Source organism: Procambarus clarkii, chromosome 90 (genome assembly GCF_040958095.1).
Source record: "Procambarus clarkii isolate CNS0578487 chromosome 90, FALCON_Pclarkii_2.0, whole genome shotgun sequence".
Classification (NCBI taxonomy): Eukaryota; Metazoa; Arthropoda; class Malacostraca; order Decapoda; family Cambaridae; genus Procambarus; species Procambarus clarkii.
Genome location: NC_091239.1, coordinates 8,180,925 through 8,188,983, shown reverse-complemented (window position 1 = coordinate 8,188,983; position 8,059 = coordinate 8,180,925). Strand labels below are relative to the sequence as shown.

The following is an 8,059-nucleotide window of genomic DNA, read 5'->3' as shown; positions in this document are numbered from 1 at the left end:
ACGATAATTTTTTTTGTTTCCAACTTCGCAGAAACGTCGTCACTAATTGTTTTTCATACAACGTTCCATTGCCATCCAAGTCCTTTATGTATAATATACACCTGTCACAACAAACATGAGGTTGTTTGTTCAACAAAACGTTGAAGTATGTTTATTGACACAAATCATTCATCTGAAAGGGGTAGAGTACGTTAGGGGATTTCTGAGCTTGCAACAAAACGTGCTCGCATTGGGGACTTTTCTTTTATTATGGTCTATTAATATATAAATTAATACTCAATTATCTTCATTATATATAAACAAATACTATAATAAGCAATTATTGCTAATGATTCAAAAAAACTAATTACGATGATTCATAAATATTTATTGACTAGTGCATAACAATGTATTAATCATTACTTAATGATTCATCCTTATTTATAAACTCAAAACCATTTACAATTAAACAATACATCTATAGGTACTACATTAAACTGACATGAATTGTAATGAAAATAATCAAAATATTTCTTAGCTATCTGCAGGCTTATCAATTTCCGGGTTCCGCCGGAGCACCCGCCAGGGACAGCCGCGCGGAACCCAAAACCCACAATGGCGAACGTGGCGGCTGCCCGCTGTAACTACGAATGTGTCCACCTCATGGGGGCAGTAGTCTGCCCTCACGCTCCATCCCTTTTCCTTCATCAATGGTGTACCTTGTGCGCCTTCCGTAGTCGGTTCTGGAAGTAGTAAGAGTGGGCAGAAACTCGCATGCAGTATGAACATGACAGGCAAGGAACCTAACCCTTAAGGGTACTGCTCCAATTACTTTCTAACAGGAGGTGAACTGCCCAACTGTCATTAATGGATAAAGCCAGGGTGATACCCTCTAGAAACTCTCAAAAGGAACACTGCCACAGGGAATAGGAGTGACTACAGGGCAAACGAAGATAAAAAAATCCCTCTAGGAAACTACTCTGTACGAACTTAAGTAGCTACCAAACCCACCAGAACTTTTGCGGGAAAACAATAACAAGTAAAAAATCCTTGGGGAAACAACTTACCGCATCTGGAGCAAGGCCACAAGTTAATCAAGGGGGAGGGATCTAGCCAGTAATAATTCTTTTCTAACTAATCAAATACATTAATATAAAACAATAGAACAGGCCAACAATCAATATTTATATGACTATGCATATAATATCATTTCAATATAAAAATAAATCATTTATAAAATACAGGTCTTAAGGCCTAACTGCAACATGCTTGCCTCCAGACTGACACCAATTATAAGGATGGTAACCGAGTCCGTTACACTGATCTCCATTCTATGTTGCCCTCCGACAGCATGTTAACAGCTGAATACTTAGGCAAAGAAACTGCCTTAAGAGCCGTAAATGAGTTTACTCTGAGTGTCAATGAGCCTTCTGCGAGCAGCAGTACCCAAACAACTTCAAGATCGGGGGATCTGACAAAAATGTACACCAGAAACATCCGCACGCTCATTTCATACCATACAGCTGTGCTGTAAAGATGATAGCACTTGTTTTTCCTGATAGTCTCCGGAGGTAAACGAAACAACATTACCAAACACCCTCCGCAGACTTAGACCCATCGGTGAAGACAGACACGGAGGGGGAAATGAGAAGTGCTCAAGCAAAACACGTTTTAGAACAGTACGAGGGGTAAAACATTTAGTGATGCGGGTCAAGTATGCACAAAACCGTGGAAGAGGCACTCTCCACAGGGGGTGGGGGCCCAAACAAGGCACACCACCAGGAGAAACATTAGAAATACGAACGGAAAGAATCCTGCACGCGATATAACCCAACATAAAAAGGGAGCTGGTGAACATCAACACCAACCGCACGAGGGGTCAAACTTAAAGCACCACACAGGCGAGACGAACGATGTTGTAACGATCCCGCAACATAGCGAACACACTACCCATCACGCCGGTCCTGGAGACACGAAGCCAGTCTCAACATACAACCTAAGGACGGGAGTCCAACGAAACGCGGCGCAACACACTATAGTGCAAACCATCAAGACGGCGAACAGTAAGTAGGGCAACCATAATCGACCTTACACAGCACGACAGAAGAATGTCAAGCAAGGAGTGCACGCCAATCTGCCACAAAAACATTATGGGACAACACCCCCAAAGGATGGTAAGGGCCTTAGAGCACTCAACACGGAGGTAAGAGATATGGGGAGAAACACAAACGACTGTCAAGCAATAACCAAAAAACATTCACGGATTATTTGTACTCAAGGGGATGACAAAAAGGCCCGAAGAACAACCCGTTTCAGCGTCAAACTCACGGCACAACTCCTACAAGTAGACAACTTCAAGCCATGATCGGTGGCCAAAGACCACACGGCATCAATTGCAACTTGAAGCCGACGTTGAAGGAAAGCCGATTCATCACCCTCACACCAAAGGCTAAGATCATCGACAGCGCGCGGAGAAGACACCCGAACGAACAGAGCAAAGAAGACCATTGCGGCCAACAATCACAAGAGTAGTGGCTCAGAACAATGCCCTGGGGCACACCTTCGTATTGCTGAAAAGAGGCATAGAGCGCGGTACCAAGGCCCATCACAAAGGAATGACGAGACACGAAGCTGCGCACAAAGAGAGGGAGAGTATCACCAAGGCCAAAAGAATGAAGCTGGGACAGATTATGATGTAACCCTTTTCCACGTCAAAAAGGACGGCAACAACCGAGCTCTTCGCAGCAAAACCAGTACGAATATAGACCTCAAAGTTCACCAGGACATCTCTCGTGCTGCGGCACTTGCGGAAACAAATTTCACAAGGGAAGAGCAGCTGATGGTGTTCCACGAACCACATCAGACGAACATGAACCATACGTTCAAAAAATTTGCACACAACTTGTGACACCAATAGGGCGAAAGCCCTTAGGGGAACTACCCACACACCCTGCTTTCAAAACAGGCAGGACAACGCCATCCACCCACTCCTCAGGGACTGACGACTCCCCCAAGATCCCATTATACACACTTAGTAAATACCGAGACGTGCAGGGAGGGAGATGGCGAAGCATCTCAATGAATACCATTGCAGCCCGCCGCCGTAGAACCGCAGAGGGCCAGGCCACAACGAAATTCAGACAGAACGGATCATTATAGGGAAGCTGAAGACGAGTGCACAAATCTAAAGGACGAGACTCAAGGACAGGTTTACGAAGAACGAAACATTGGGGGGGGGGGGGAAGATGAACACCAGAGCTATCACAAGAAAACTGCGAACCAAATTCAGAAGCGACCTGCAACGGGTCCGCCACAACAGTGTAGCGAGTACATTAGCCCAATAATATACTCGCTCAAAATATTGTGTTAATATTCCTGTCTACCTTTGGAGATGAATGAGGTGAGGCGTTGCCCGAGCAATATAAGCAGCAAGACTAGCAAACATTAACTACTCTACTTTCAAGTGTGGTCTAGAGCAGACACTTGCGAGATACTGTACCAACGCTCAGTGCGCTCAACTCACACCAACGTATCACCTGTGTACTTCTGTATATTCGACCAAATATATAGTATCTTAGTGTGTGTTTATTTGTCACCATACTTTACGTAACAATAGAACCGTTACAACAGTACCACCGAGGTGAAGGACCGGTGAAACATCACGAACGAACTTGCCCGCTAGCCTCCGGATAACCTTCCAGATCTGGGGCACAAGAGTTTCCGATGTATTTGTTGAGACATAAGATACCAAACATTCACGTTTAGCCGTACGGATGGCCCTACGGGCCACCGCACTCGCTTTCCGAAACAAAACATTCGCCCGTCTCCCGACGGCGGTGCCTCTTCCAGGCAGCACGCTGACAGCCAGAGCACAATCAGCATTCCACCAGAAAACGCACTTCCGCGGATCCACACAGGAAGAGCGAGGAATAGAGCGGAGGGCAGCGTTGATCTCGTGAAAAACGAGGACAGCACGAGGGAGAGGCAGAAGGGACACGTCAGAGAGCACCACTGAGGGTAAATGGGTTCAAGTCCACCTTAGCAAACTGCCACCTAGAGAAGGAAAGAGAAGGGTGAAAAGACAAAAAGGAACTAAGGATGAGTAAATGATCACTGCCATGGAGGTCATTAAGATTCTGTCACGTGAAATCTAAGTAAAGAGAACAAAACCAGAGAAACATCAAGACAGGAAAGGGTAAGAGTCCCAGAGTCCAAGTGAGTGGCCTCACCAAAATTCACGAGACAGGGAACAACAGAGGATAAGGCCTCAACAAGGCGACCTCGGGTATTCGTCAGAACATCACCCAAAACACAATGACAATTTATATCGCCAAGCAGGAGTGCAGGCTCCCGCAAGGAGTCCAGGTGGTGTTTCAAATCGGGAACAGACAGACACCCTCGGGGGGGAGATAAATGGAACAAACTGTACCATTTCCCAAAAAACATACGAGCTGCACAACAATGGAGACGCGAAGGAACAAATAACCCGACAAAGGGAACATGAGCGCGAATAAAGACAGCACATGAATTACGAGCCTGCAACGGGTCCCCACAACACTACCACGGGAGGAGGAGGAGGAACACGAGGAGGAACAGGGGGGGGGGGGAGATAGAGGGGAGCGCACCTCAGCAAGAACAGCAACCGAGAGGGAAGCGGGGCCCAACGAAACCGCACGAACAGGGGGCACAACCACTGAAATAGGATGGGAAGGAGCAACAGCCAAAAGTAGGGGCCCACGAACAAAGCTAAGCCTTGTTACCCGCCGGGGAGGAGGGAGGACAGGAGACAGGCTTACAATTCTGACTTAACGTGTCCCAGCGACTACGTACTGGGAAACGGATTCCGGCGTCTCAACAGGAGAAGCTGAACGAGAGCACACACGACGCCCGTTAGGAGAGCGATGGACATCCGCCTCCACCAACAGGCGGCGGGGAGACAATAGATGGAGAAGGAGGATCGAAGGGAGACGAGGAAAATACACAAGAGACATGACACCCAGTAGAAAGAAGGGGAACCCCCAGACAGAGAACCAGGAGGGGCACCCTTCGGTAGAGAACTCAAAGGAACAGAGGAGGGGGCACTGGGCGTATCAGGGTCCAAGGCCCGGAAACGTTCGAGTATGATGAAGGTGGGAAGGACGAGAAGAGCGCAACATTGCTTATAGATTTTTCTATATAGTGACAAAAACGATTTGAAAGTCAACACTTTTACACAACTTTATATTTCACAGGTTAAGGCTCTGCACTTAAATTAAACCCCTCGCTATGAGGGCCCCGATATGTCTGTAGTAGTTGTCAAACTGCCACTTATTTCAGCACCTCAATGTCAACCTTGTACCATCAACCTCCAACTCCGTTATTCCACAACACCCACACACTTAACTATTGCATGCCGCCAATCTACTCCCTTCATCCCTTGTTTTACATTTTCCAACCTAACAAATGAAAGCAAATGCCGTCCACCACGCCCTATTGTCATCACGTAAATTTACTTACCTGGACCTCGAGTGAATCGCTTCAAGATTTACCAATTCGTTAAGCCCGGTACACTTCAAGCAAGTACTTAATTTAACGTTGGCAGTAACACTTATGTAAGGTACAGTTAATCCAACGACGTTATGAGTCTTTCGCGCTATTTTATATGCACTCATCCGCTCTATTCAATTTATCGTTTCCCAATAGCAACACTTATTACTTTCTGTTATTGCAGCCACTTCTCCCTGCAACATGCGACACTGACTAAATTAACCTCATCGTTGATTATTTGATAATGATATCAAAAACACTAACATTTTTTTCTAATTCATTATTAAATCTTTCACAACGTGAACAATAATTCTTGCAAAACTACCTTCCTGTCAAATTCCACAATTAACTTATAACTACTCTGGCGCCTCACCGTGACATTCAAACAGCCACAAAATAAACAGTCACCTTTACACTGTAGTAAAGTGGCAAAACCTACAACCTATCCCCAAGAAAACTCTACAAGAATACCCAGACACTTACTGCCAAGTGTTCACGAATAATGAAGTTGAAGCGTCTCACTGTTCAACTTCCAGACAGCCCAGGGGTCCTGCCAATCAGTCCGGTATTACCTGCAACAAGCCAACAGTTACCCGATGCTACAAATATAAATTATTCAATCATGCATATACCATATCTTTAATTGCAACCTGCACCTACTCAACTTAATTTGATGTACCTGCTCATTTCAAATGCATATTTTAAACCCATACATACAACCTGGATAGTAAACAGCTGTTACTTGTGGGTTTACACCCTCTGACCCCCCTAATACTATATTAATATGTACTGACTGAAGTTAGGTGGTCGTCCAGTTGCAATTTTAAAACACTAAAGAACCCCTCAACACGATTTAACCGCTTTGTGCGGTATCCTAATAAAATATTAACATGCCTCAAACTTTAACTAGGTATTCAATAACTCATTGAAACTTATCTGCTAAGTCAAGTACCACATCTAGCCAAACCTCGACATCTGCAACCACCTTCTGCTCTGCATCGTCTAAGACTTGATTCATCGGTCCACCACTGGTCCCATCACAACGGTAGTCTTCTGCACATTTCCGCATCACCAGTAGGCTCCTTTCAAGCGATGCCTCTTCCAACCATTACCTCATTCACTTCAATAGCCCTGAAATTAATAACGGTACAATTCAATACATATTTATACATTTTTTAATACTGATTAGGGATCAGGACTAAAATGAACTGCCTATATATATCCCCAAAGAGGGTATATACGGCAGCAGTAAAATAGATATTTGATATTTTTGACCCTATGTATTGGCGTTTTGCGGGTGTACAATATGAGTGTAAGCTAGGGGATCTGTCAGCCCTAGCGACCCCAAAGGGTAACGGGGGTACCAGCTCAGAGTAACATCACGCCCTAACACTAACTTGTACACCACAACTTTGCCAATACTGGGGTCAAAATAACGTTCCGTCGAGCCTCACCCACCAAGTCGACTCAACAGCCAATCACGTTTCGATTTCTCACTTGACGTCACATTCTCGCAACCTCTACTCTCATTGGTCGGCTCCACCTAATTGGATAATCTAGTAATTCATGACAATTATGTATGAAAACTAAAGTATATATACCCAATGTATGAGAAACATACAAATACCATATGTATGAGAAACAATGTTTGACTTTACACTCACAAATTATTACTTTTGATTACTTAATAATAAGTATTATTATAATGAATAAATAATAGCAATACTTATTCAAGCTGTAAGTACAGTACACTATAGTACAGTACCCTACAGGACATTCCACTACACTACTGTTGCCTACACAAAACTACAATACCGTACAATACAGTATGGTACTGTACAATATCGTACACAATAAAACAGTATAATACATTACGGTACAGTCCACTACAGAGCAGTACAGTACACTATAGGACACAAAAGTACACTACCCTACACTCACAGTTCGTTACTTGCCTTTCAAATGTACCAACGGCATCACCATTAAAATTTTGTTCTATTTAAATAACTGTTTCTTCAATGTAACAATGGGGAGAGAACACATTGGTGCAATGCCGGTCTATGGCAACTGACGCTAGTATCACTAACAACCATTATTATTTCATTATTACCTTTCCAACCCTTCATTTTCCTCTATAAACAACACCAATGTATATTTATATACGTCATTTAAGCCATACATGCACACTGCCCCTAGTAATAACGATTATTTAACATGCAATCAATTAGTGTTTTTACACATTTATGCAAAGTCATCACTCATTTAGATTTATAAAGATCTTGTGCGTTACACTTTGGATCATTTGAACTCTTCTCATTCGTTTTTAGAGAATGGCGCTATATTATGCTTTGTTCAGCTAAGCTAAGCAAGCAACGCTAGACTGCACTAGGCTACGGTAAGATACAGTACCGTCAAATATAGGGTACAATACAGGATACAGTGCACCCTACAATACAGTACACAACATTATAGTACACTACCCTACAATACAGTACAGTACCGTTCAGTACAGTCTAGTACAATACAGTATAGGACAGTGCAGTAGAGGCTACAG

The 8,059-nt window shown here is 43.9% G+C and overlaps 1 long non-coding RNA gene across 2 annotated transcripts; it reads right to left on the bottom strand.

Moving 5' to 3' along the window:
• Positions 1 to 346: 346 nt before the first annotated feature.
• Positions 347 to 6,960, bottom strand: LOC123746536 (uncharacterized). 2 transcript variants are annotated; one of them, XR_011225865.1, is made up of 4 exons: positions 6,903 to 6,960; positions 6,491 to 6,636; positions 5,989 to 6,077; positions 347 to 722 (listed from the first exon to the last, which is right to left on the bottom strand). It is a non-coding gene; the product is annotated as an uncharacterized lncRNA (long non-coding RNA). The 2 variants fall into 2 exon arrangements; XR_011225864.1 differs by lacking the exon at positions 6,903 to 6,960 and having other exon boundaries at positions 6,491 to 6,885.
• Positions 6,961 to 8,059: the final 1,099 nt, after the last annotated feature.